Genomic DNA, 12,358 nt, shown 5'->3' on the forward strand with positions numbered 1-12,358 from the left:
CACTCTGTGGTTTGAAAATGGCATTTAAATCTAAAACCAACAGTTATTTTTTTCAGCTTTTTGGACTCTTGTCATGCTATCAACTATCTGCAGCCATTAGTTCTCAGGTAATGCCTTCTTATTGCCCTATTTACCAGTTAACACTAACCAAAGGTTACTGAGGCGAGAAGGGCAGACAAACGGTGAGATACAGTGATTATAAGACACATGCAACTTCGTCTTTCGAGAGGCATTCTGCAGAAAACTCGGTAAAGAGAAACATAAAAATCAACGCTACCTAAATGCTAAATTTAATCATGTCCGAGAGGGAAAAGGCCATGGGCTGTTAGAATCCAGAAACATATAGAGAACACCTCTTTGTAGAGTAAAAACTGACAGGATTCTGCATCAGTGGAAGTTGTGAAATAGTTTGGCTCCTTTTTGTGTGACTTGATAGTCTGGTGTTTTATTTTTTGGTTTTGTGATAATGTTTTACTATTCAACTGATCCATGGCATATTCGATTCTTAGTCTAGTTTTTGAATCCAAGTTACCGACAGTGCCTTTCAGACTTTCACCAACTTGCACTGGAATTTTGCTATCTGCTTCTGTGGCCTACTATAGCCCGACTTGGATAAATCAGCCGAGGAAGTAAATGGATGGATGAATTTGTCACCTCAAACTACAAGATAAGTCCCTTTGAAAGATAGCTGCCCTGCGACAAAATGCAAATGAGAAACAAATGTTTATTTAAAACACAATCTTGGGAAAAGACCAACCACAGAGGTGACGTGGAGCTGCATTGAACCCACTTTGAATAAGTGTTTCCTGTTTCCTTGAAGTATCTTTAAACACCATTTTGGATGCTACGATCAATCCTTCCAGTACCAGAGTCAGTCTTCATAACCGTTGCTTGAACTAGCAAACCTTTCGGGTGTATTTAAATCATATTTTATCCTAGTACCAGAGTCAATCATCAATGTAAATATTTTAATATATAACATTGGAAGCAGGGGTGAATTATGGCAGGTTTTTACCATTTTAACATATAGTTTTATGGGACCTGGTTCCAACAGAAAAGCTAATCTCAGATGGAGATTAAACTCCTCCTTCCATCAACCCCCGCCTGTCCCAAAATCCTTCATGGGGCTACTCTTCTCAGCAAATTGATCTTTTTGTAGTCGCGTTAAGAGTAGTCAATATTAAAAGAATAAATAAAAATGAAATGAATTGACCAGCCACTCGACGTTGTCAATAGACTAATGGAGTCCTGTTAAAATTTGTCATTCCATGAAATAGAGGCAGAGGTAAATCATTGCATTGTGGTGTATTTTAATGAGTTTCAATTGATCAAAACATCATCAGAGGTGTGACAACGTGTGGTCAGGCCGACTCTGCACAGATCTGATGAAGTGACAAAATAGTAAAAACACAACCGCGAAAGATCTGGATTCATTTACCTTTCTCTTGGCAGGTTGAACAGATATTAAAATAACATCGAGCAATAAAATGAAAAGATTTTATGTTTTTTATTTACCCTTAAAAACTTTCTGTATATCAAGGTAGTCACACAGACTAATAATTTGTCACTCAAACTACAGGGAGGTAACAGTAAAATTCGCCACATCTGACTGGGAACAAATAAAGTTTTCCACTTTAACCGGTTTAAACGCAAATGCTTCCGTCTCAGACTTATTCACTCATCTATTCCTCGCTCTTTGCACATTATGTTTGTTGTATTTACGGCTACAAGGGTGCAGAGGTCAGGGAAGTCGTCCCTCTCTGTCAGTGTGCTAATTGGTTTGAATAGGCAGCCCCTCCTCTCAATAAATTACACGTGCTCGATCTTTAGTGTTGCCTAAATCATTTTTAGTCAGCCTGTCACAAATAACCGGAGAAGGACAAATTCTCCACCTTGTCCCCCCCAAAAAAGTAACCTCAAGATGCAAAATGAACAACCTTTGAATTCAATTTATCCCTTTCAGAACAAAAGTGCAAAAAGTTTCATTTGAGGCTTTTAATGAAGCCTCAAATGAGGCTGAAATAAATTATTCTACATTGTCGCTTTTATCAACAGTTTTAACTGTGAGATAATGAGAGACATTCACACACACTCATGTTTGCATCCAAATGTGTCTGTTTTTTGTGTATTTTTTAAATTTTTGCGATCAACTTTAACATTTGTCTTGTCTTGGAGTTTAAAAAACACACCATAATAAATATAAAAAAAAGAAAACAAGCAAATATAAAATTGTAAAAAGTGGTGCCTAAGGGTTAGTGTGTAGCCATTTTCTCCAGTTTCCGAATACACAAATAGAAACTCTTGTTGACAGGATTGTTTATTTGTGGTGGGTTTATTCCTGTTGTCTGATTGTTTTGATATTGATATTTTTCAACCACAGAGCAAATGTTTTAATTTCCATAAGCACGATAGTGTCGTTTCAAAGCTTTTGTAGTTGGCATTAAAAAAAAAACCATTTCCACAAATTAAAACAAACTTAAATATGATAAAGCATAATGTGTTGCTTTGTTATGGTGAGCTCAGTAACAATTGCTGAATATAAAAATTCAGTTGTTTGTGGATATAATATTTGATTCTACACACCTCAGTTACTATATATTCTATATTTACTATATATACTATATTTTATTGATATTTGGTGTTGTTTAGATATTCTTATGAGATTAGCACTGTTGGTGAGATGGCGTAACTTTTTGGTGCGATGGCGTGTTGAGTTTCAGGAAGTGCTCCAGATACGCCAAGGCCTGACTGGCTCAGCGTGAACTAAGTGAGGAATTATCAATTCCATAATTGGCCGTTCTGTCAGAGGTTGTGACAAGTGGAGATGATGAATCTGCCACCGGGTGATTTGTCTCGGGTTCTAGACCGCATCCAGCACAAAACCTTAGCCTGCAAGTCAGAGGACCCGCTGCGTCCTGTGGCTGAGGTCATTCTCTGTCAAGCTGTGATTCCAGAAGGTTTAAATGGAGAATATTATAAACTCAGCTTAAACCCAGGCAGACAAGCTGAATAATATCTGCTGCCATCACTTGTTTGTCATTTCTCACTGTGATACAATTATTCTAGATCAAGATGCAAGAAGATGAGCACTCCAAAAGTGTGGATTATATCTATCAAACTGACAACCCACCAGAGTAGCATAGCCAAAATTAACATACAGTATTGTATCGTAATGGAACAAGACCTGATGATGATGTGACTGAGTGTAGCATGACGTCACTACATATATCCTAACATATCATAAAATACCGTCGTATGTAACATGATGTAATGTGACCTAGAAATGTGACGCAGTTTTAAAGTGACGTAGCTGAATGGAACATTTCAGAACAAAAGATTACACAGACTACAACATTGTAGTGTGACGTGAAGCGACGAGAAGTGAAGTGACAGAGCTTAATGTAAGGTATCATAATGTACTGAATTGTGACATAATATTATGTGACATGAGCATAGCGTGGTGTTGAATTACTGTGGCATGATATTCAATAATTATTCAAATTTCATCAAACTTCCTGCACTAGATTTCAGGCCACATCCACCTTGGATTTAGGGTTAAATCAATCTGCAGATTTTTTTTTTTGTGTGAATGTGTATGAATGTATGAACTTTGATCAAAAACAATACTGACCGACTCCAATGTGTTGTAAACTGTCTGTACAGTTAATGTCCTTCATCATTGTCCTTTCTGTTTTCTTACAGAAGCTTTCTCTCTCTCTCTCTCTCTCTCTCTCTCTCTCTCTCTCCTCCCCCTCCCTCCCACGGCTGTGTGCTTGCCCTGACAATGCAGCATTATGGAAATAAATAGTTCCATTAGGTGCATTGTGTTCTGCCATCAGGCCAACAGCACTGAGTTATTAACAGACGAGGCCTGCGCTTTGATCACGACCAAAGATTTATGAAAAAACGCCCGAGGGTGGCGTTTCCCCCAACATAGTTACCTTCTCTCACTGAGGTGTGTTTGCAAAGAGACACTCCTGTAAGAGGTGACCTCATGACCTCATGAACACTGTAGTGTATAGAGTGGTGAACTACCACAAACAATCTCAATATCTCTGTTCAATTTCTCCCTGAAGCCGATGATTTTGACATGTATTGAGACTGACAGTGTCATTTTATCTGTTGACAGAGACGTGACACACTCAGACCATGCTCAGGTTTACTTTGGTGTTGCAACATGCAAGCTCAGCTTGAGTGTAAAGCAAAAGAAGCAAATGGAATACCTTAAATCAAAACCTCTAATCAACAAAAACTCATTTTAATCAGTTAAAGTAAAGTTAAAAAGAAAATTCCAAGAAAAATGTACAACCTGGACAACTTAAGTAGCCAAAAATTACACTGATTTGTTTGGTGCATGGACTTTACTATCGAAAAGTAAAATAAATTTTAATAAAGTGTCTCCAGCTGGCATAATTTAATACAAACATCTATAAGGCCTCATGAATAAGCCAAAGCGACAGCCAAACTAGCAGCCCTGTGAGAATGTAATTCAAGGGTAATAGCTAAACACGAAACAAAAACACACTAACACACTGAAAATGATGAAACGAACATCTTTTGCATGACATCATACTATGCATAACATCATTTGTTGTTTTTTTTACCGCTAGTGCAAACTTACAAAGTTAAACACTGGAGCCAAAGCATCAGCAGGTATGGATAATTTGACAGGCAGGGCAGCGGTGGACTGGAGATGAGAGTAGTGACGCTGTTTCATTCCATTGCCCCAAATCAAAATGATCTCTGGTTAACTCCCTATACGAGAGCCGTTAAAAGGCCATCTCGCCGACATGACAGTGGTGACAGAAAGAGGTTTAACAATTCGAAATTGTACAGTATAGACATGGAAATCAATATAAATCTTGATTTCCTTCTAGTCCATTGCTGCTGCATCACAAATGTAAATCTCAACCTGACAGATCAACCTGAAAGTCACGTGGAGTTTAGAGTAAGGAAGCTCAATCATTTATCTAGAAGTAATTCCATATAGTTTTATGTCTGGTCCATTTCTCAACATAATTTAGTCATTTTGCTATGAACACCAACTCCAACCCAACTTCAGTAGCATTTATTTTTCTGGTTCTGGGAGAAATGTCAATATGAAAGAACACTAGAGGCATTAAGCGACATAAACCCAGTGATTATGGAAGGCTATAATGCAAACGCATTTTCTGAAAACTGTGCTGGAATTCCCTCTTCAGGAGGAAGTGAATACATTAAATCCGAAAGCAATGTCTTCAAATATCCTTCAAATGTCATCTTAATGCGCAACAAAACTATTAGCGAGATTAAACTCGAGCAGGATTTTCAGCAAGCCGTTATGTTACTGCCGTGATGTGAAGTGCAGCGTATGAGATCACTGCATAGCAGTGCACCGCTGCTTCAACATCTGTAACTTCACCCTTTTTTGTTTGCGTCGCGCAGGCCTTCCTCCCTCCCTCCACACAACACGTGTGTTTGTGTGAGTGTGTCCCTGTGTACAAGTGTGACTGATCCCATTTATCAGGCCAGTTAACCCTTGGCAGCAAGTAGTAATTCGGAGCAGGACACCAGAGGGGGATGCAGGCACTCGCTCTAATTAAATCCCCCTCCACGCCCCCAGCAACCCACCCGCCCACCCCCACTACCCAATCCCTACAGCGGCTGCCTTCCCTCCTCCGCCAGGAGTGATACTGACCTTCCAACCCTGCTTTCCCCTCTGCTGACTGCATCTCCACCCTCGGCTGTGCAGACCGTAAAAAGACACATGGAGGCAGTTTTCATTTCCAATGAGAGTTTTACACCTCAACCTTCAACATCGCCTGAACCGTTTCCATGATAACTTTTTAATTTATGTCAAGTTTGTGTAACTCCTCTGATGGCGGATCAAATAATTTAAGTGATACGTTTTTCAGTAACATCATTAGGACAGTTTCAAGTCTAGAAATTGAGGTTAGCAGTTTGTTTTGGTAAAACCATAGATATTCCTTACTGGGACAAATCCAGCACCAGCGTGGACGTAAATTATAGAGTGGGCTTCTCTCGGACGGGAGGACAGATCGGAGGAAAACTCAAATTGTGAAAAAAGCTGAATGTTGTAAGTTCCAAACAGTCCAAACGCTCAATCCGCATTGGTCTGCGTGTGACCGAGTGCTTCGTCCTAAGGGCTATATTTGTTTTCCCATGAGTGTTCAGCTAATCGGCAAATGATCACAATGATTGTCCAACTTCAACTTTGTGTATTTTCACAAAACTGTTTGACTCTTTCTAATCCAGCCAGTTTTCAACATGTGATCTTAGTGCTGACTCGAAATAAATGCATTCTTCCACCTCCAGTGAATATAGCGGCGCTAATGTGAATAAGTGTTTGCACTGGTATGAAGGTGTACAGCTGGCTTTTTTTTTGTGTGTGCGTGTGTGTGGCAGGCTGGGTTCAAAACGGGGTTAAGAGTGAAGGCAATCTGTCTGCTTGACAGCATCAAAGCGGCTGGCATCATTAATACTGGCCGTCCCGGATGGAGGCGTAGCCGCAGCGGCTCCATCCACTGTTTGTGAACGTTACACACGATTTTGCATGTCCACCTGCAGGCACTGGTACCTGTGTTTGTGTGGGCATGAAAAAAAAAAAAAAATTAACAAATGAGAGAGAGAGAGAGAGAGAGAGAAAAAAAAGGAAAACTCTTTTAAATTGATTTTGATGTTGCCGTTGGACAGAGTGTGATTCGTCACACTCAAAACCAGTTTATTGTTGTTTCTGTGGACACCTGACTGATGCTCAGCAAATACAAATGTTCCACTGGGGGGGGGGGGGGTGTTTGAATATTACGAAAGCACTGTTTTGAATCCTTGAAAGATAAAAAAAAAAAAAGTTATCTTTATAAAACGAATCGATACAGAGATTAAAAGCCAAATCACTTCAAAGACCTCCATGTTGTTTCCAGGAGAGAACGAGTGCCAACATAGTGTTCATGAGTGTTTCTATGAATGGTAGTACGTGCTGCATGAGTTAAGTCCACTTGGCATTTACGGGTTAGTTAAGAAAGCAGATCTAAGGTTTGTCTCTGGACATTGTGTTGCTCAGAACCCATCGCTGGGAGCAACCAGGCAAGGTGTACTCGTCATTCTCTGTGAACTGCATTATGATATTTTTCTACAAGTCCTCACACTCACAAATAGCATAGTAGGACAGTTTATGGAAGTATGAGGCTCCCCGAGCAGAAAGGGAATTCACATTATCACTATACAATTTGCTACAACGTGAAAAGCTCCTTACTATAATAGTAAACTTCATCACAATGGTGAAGGTGTGTTTCGGCTGCTCCCTTCTCGGGTTGCTACAATGGGTCCTGTGATGGACGTGTTTGATTTGGCACAAGTTGTGGATGTCCTTCCCGATGAAACCTGAGGAGTTGCGTCGCTCAAAGATTCACAATAGCGACTCGTTAGCAGTAAAATCCGAACCAGCGACGTGCGAATGAGAAACTCACTTCTCTACTCCAAAGTGAAAAACCTGTGACTATCTTTAACTTCAAATCTTTACTTAAGACTTTGATACTAAAGGATCACTTTAAATATGGTTTACAATGTGATAATAATGTAATCCTGACCTGTTTACTGTAATATTTCACATCTTCTCTAGCTTTCCGCTCCCTTGATGGACCACCAGGTTGTGGGTGACTTTGTGTTGCAGCACCGAGACGATCTGAGTAATCTGATGTGCCAACATGACAGACAGCCTTCCTGTTTTTACATCACTGTCGAAACAATTCATTCAGTCAACTTTTCTCTTTAATGCGACCCCTGGCAGCAACACACTCCCAGACAGCCACTCCACTCATTTTTCTTTTTGTTAGTTTTCCTTTTTTTCCCCCTTTTCTATCAGGGCTTCAATCATTTGAACCGATTTATTAAAGAAAATCCTACGAGTGAATCACTCACGGCTCAATCATTGCGCTGAAACAACATCAAACAGTGTGCATCTGCTACAACCTTCAGGCCGCAAAACACACACACACACACACACACACACACACACACACACACACACACACACACACACACACACACACACACACACACACACTTCAATCATAATTTCTTCATACCCTACGTTTTACAACGCTCCGTGTTAACCCCTTCAGTGTCAGCTGTTTCCATTTCTAAAGTCATAAAAATAAAACAATCAGCAATTTATTTACAATGAAACGTATAGGGATACGTGTAAGACTAAACTAAAATCACACATAATTCATGATTCCTAGCTTAAATATTTATCTAAAGGGGATTTATTTCAAAAAGTCTTGTTGATGTATCTCATGCACTGGGTTGCTGAACATGGAGTTTAACTAAAATTACTTGTTTTATAGGTACTACGGTATCACAGTACTCCAAATGATCCTATATTTTTCTAAATAAAAGTATAACTCTGGTGACATTGTGCACTAACTCAGGGTAGGAAGTACTTTTCCAAAGCAACGGGGCAAAATACAACATCACTGTAAAAAAAAAATTTAATTATTAAATTCTCGTCATTAAAAACCCTTTTTATAAACACAAATGTACTTTGAAGGTGAAGATCCTATTCTTTGATCCACATTATTTCAGGCGCTTATAATTAAGAGCTGATATTGTGAGACTAAAAATCCAACGTGCACGAAAAATCCCAGCCACTTACCTTGCACACTACTGTGAGCAAATTCATTCGGATGTCTTTGAAAGATCTTTTCTAAACCTGTGTGTGCTCCACTGATGACCTGATGGTTACTGCTGACAAAATGCCCTCCGGTTATTTGCTGGATTTGTATTCTATTTACATAAAACCAAAGAGATACCAGTGTGTGTCTGCATGCATGTATATGGGGGGGGTCATGTCAACATCTCATTTATGTAATGGCTCCACATTTATCGCACCCTGACATGACTGACAGGTGGAAATGACATCACGAACATTTAAATTGCTGTCCTTCTCTTCTCAAAGTAATACATGCTAAGTGATGCATTTTCTACCAACAAGCTACTTTCTGCACTCATCTTCAATGCTTTCACTCCATCTTTCTCCGACGACCCCCCCCCCCCCCCCCCCTTCCCTCTGTTCCGTATCTTGCTTTACTGTCGCCACAACCTCACAGTGTCACTGTGATATCCAATCGGCATAATTGAGCTGGGTCAGATGATAAAGAGACCTATAACAATCAATGCAGGTGAAATAAAAAACAGCTCCCAGTTATTACTTTTGTCCTTTTTTCCCCTGTGCCAGCCACTGCTTCTCCCCGACACGCCGCGGTTTAACAGACTGGGACTGCTGTGTTTATTTGAGGAGAAAAAAAAAAAAAAAAAAAAGTTCAACATCTCAGGCAGTGGAAAAGACATGGGGAGGTGAAGGCAAGCAGAAGAGGAGAGGGAGGGGGAAGAGGAGGTGGAGGAAGAGGAGGCGGCGGAGGAGGAGGAGGAGGAGGTTCTGCAGTGGCTGAGATAGATGGGATGTGACAGGCCGCCACTCTTTTCGGCGCCTTCTCATCAGCATGACACAGCTGTCACAGCCCTATTTCAGGAAAATTAAACAGCCTTACGGTAAACTGGCCTGCCCGGGAGGAGGGGTGAGGAGTGTGTGCGTGTGTGTGTGTGTGTGTGTGTGTGAGAAAATGAATGAGCTTGTAGTATGCAGATTGCTTTCTGCTTCTCTCCTCCCCCAACCTGTTCCCCTCCTCCGAGCACTATCCTCTCCTTTTGACATGATAATGGCCCCAAATTGATGAAGACACTTCACTCATTCAGTGACAACTCCACCGGCAGGCGACATAAACGCTTCCACCACGCCTCCTCATCCATCACTCATGGAGACCCTCCCTTCCGCCTGCTTGGCACCGGCTGCGACGGGAACTTGTTTAATCAGCTAATTTGCTCTTCTTTGGCCACCTTTAATGGCCGTGCCACCTTTGGATTATCTTGTCATCCCATCCTCTTAATCAGCGCTGATGAACTGCTCATCAAACTATTAGCCCCGTTTTACCTTTGCCCACAGTTAGCAAAGGTTACAGGCCTGTAATTAAAACTGATCCGCCGGGGGCACATTTCTCTCGTTAATTGGTGGAATAGAAGTCGCGTCATGAGCGTTTGTTTATTGGTCAAGTGCGAGGGCAGTTTTCTTTATGTCAATTTTCAATGTCACCATCTTTTTTTTCTTCTTTTTTTTTAATGACATCTTGGAGGTGGTCAGGAGAACTCAACTCTCAGGAGAAGCAAATAAGAAGAAAAAAATCTCATGAGAGATCTGATAATACACATGATACTTTCTTTATTTGGCTTATTTGCATTTTTCTCCAAACATCGCCCAGGTGCTATCACAGTTAGGGAAACTTGAGTTGACAGAAAACTAAAGTTTAATTTAAGAAGGGAAAAAAAAGGCAATATACACAAACAAATAAATGAAAAATAACGACTTGTTTTTTGATACGAAGTTGTCACCGATGAGTTAGTTTTTCCATATCATCAGGATGAGGGTTACAGGAGACTGGAGTCTCTGGACCAACGCAGGGTGAAAGGCAGGAGACACCAGGTCACTGAGCTACGGCAATTCAGGCAAAAAAAACACACACACTCACATCCACAGACTGGAAACACCACAAAAAAAACTGGATCGATTTGCTATGCCGAAATATGTCACAACTTAAAACTGTATATTTCTAAAAGCTATATCATACATCATGTTTATCTAAACGTACTGTCTCAGTATTCATTCAAAGTCTGCATGGACTTTGGTTGACAGTGTCTGAAACAAAAACGAAGCCAGAAGGTTTGAGCAGGAAGTGCAGGATCACACATATTATATCAATTCCACTGAGAGGAAGTTTTTAGAACCCTATTAGTTCTCTGTTCCAGAGCCTTCTGGGTAGAGTTTGCATGTTCTTCCTATGTGAGCATTTCTCCTGATACTTCAGTTCCCGAACAATCCAAAAACATGCATTTCTCAGGTCAACTGGTGATTTTAAAGTGGATGATTGTGTGAAGGAGCAGTGAACCCTCCACTGTGTACAGCGTCTTCACCCCCCCCAAGTCGGCTGGGATCAATAAGCAGAATATAAGATAGATGGATGAATATCTATTATTCATTTGAATAAATTATGTCTGGACAATACTCAAATTGTGATTTATCTTAATTTGCACCGCTTACATTCTTGAACTCCTGTCCTATTCTTTCATCCTGTCTTTTTTTTTTTTACTATCGAAAATCACTTTGATGTGTGAGATATAATGCGATTTGGTTTCCTTATTAATTTCCAAACCTGGAGAGTGATGAAACACACTTTTGGGGAAATTAGCAGACGATGCACCAAGAAAAAAAAAAATCAGCAGCATCAGGAGAAAGTATAACAGTAACGGCAGAGGAGAGATTGCATAAAAAAAACCTTGAAGAAAAGTTGATGAAGAACACATCAATTAAAAAAAAATTTGATTCTGCGGTATTTTCTGTTGACTGGTGTGGAACTCGTCCAGTCAGCAGTAATGATGAGCGATGTGAGCAGAGGTCCTCTCAGATATTTACTGAGAAACAACGTATGCCTTAGGTTATTTCAAGGTTAAATGAATAGCTTTATTTTAATCTATGTTTACTGAAAGACTTAAATACGGCTTTTTGAGAATCAGGAGAATGAACTGCAAATACAATATCTGACAGAAGAAAAAAAAAAAACAATGTGAGAAATAAATGTGCATTTGTTTTATACAAATCAAATATTGAAATGGCCCTTCAATGACATGGCAGATCCAGGCTGTGGCTCATTTGAGTTCTAGACCTTATGAAACACACCGAAGAACCAGATGGAGGATAATGTAACCCTGACATTTCACCAGTCCCGTGCCACCCTCTTCACACAGAGAAAAGAAGTAACTTGACCAAAAGAAAGCAAAGATAAAGAAACAAATACACAAACTGAATGATTAAAAAGCATATCCCACACCACATAGTCTAGTTATTAAAGACAAACTGCAGGAGCAGCCTCCATTTTCATCACTTTCAGAAGCCCTCCGAGTCTCACACTTCCCACTCCCTTTGCCCCCACATGAACATTTTCTAGTTCCTCACATCGAGGCCACTTTTGTTGCAGTTTCAGCACCACAGAGCGACACTGCAGGTAAAGGAGCTGTGATGCCTTTGAAAGAATTCACAACATCCAACCTGTACTGACCTTCTACCACAAATAAAAACTATCGATCGCCCTCTTTCCCCAACTCCCACTTTAAAAGACTTATTGTGGAGCTCCATTTCATCTAATCACTTGGCAAAAGAGTCCGGCGTCTAAATAAAGAAAGAATAAATAAAAAAGTCCCCGGGCCAACGTGTTGCTCTCACCTTTGCAGATGAAATTACCCGAAAAGCTGT

This window comes from Blennius ocellaris (genome assembly GCF_963422515.1).
Source record: "Blennius ocellaris genome assembly, chromosome: 1".
NCBI classification, from domain to species: Eukaryota; Metazoa; Chordata; class Actinopteri; order Blenniiformes; family Blenniidae; genus Blennius; species Blennius ocellaris.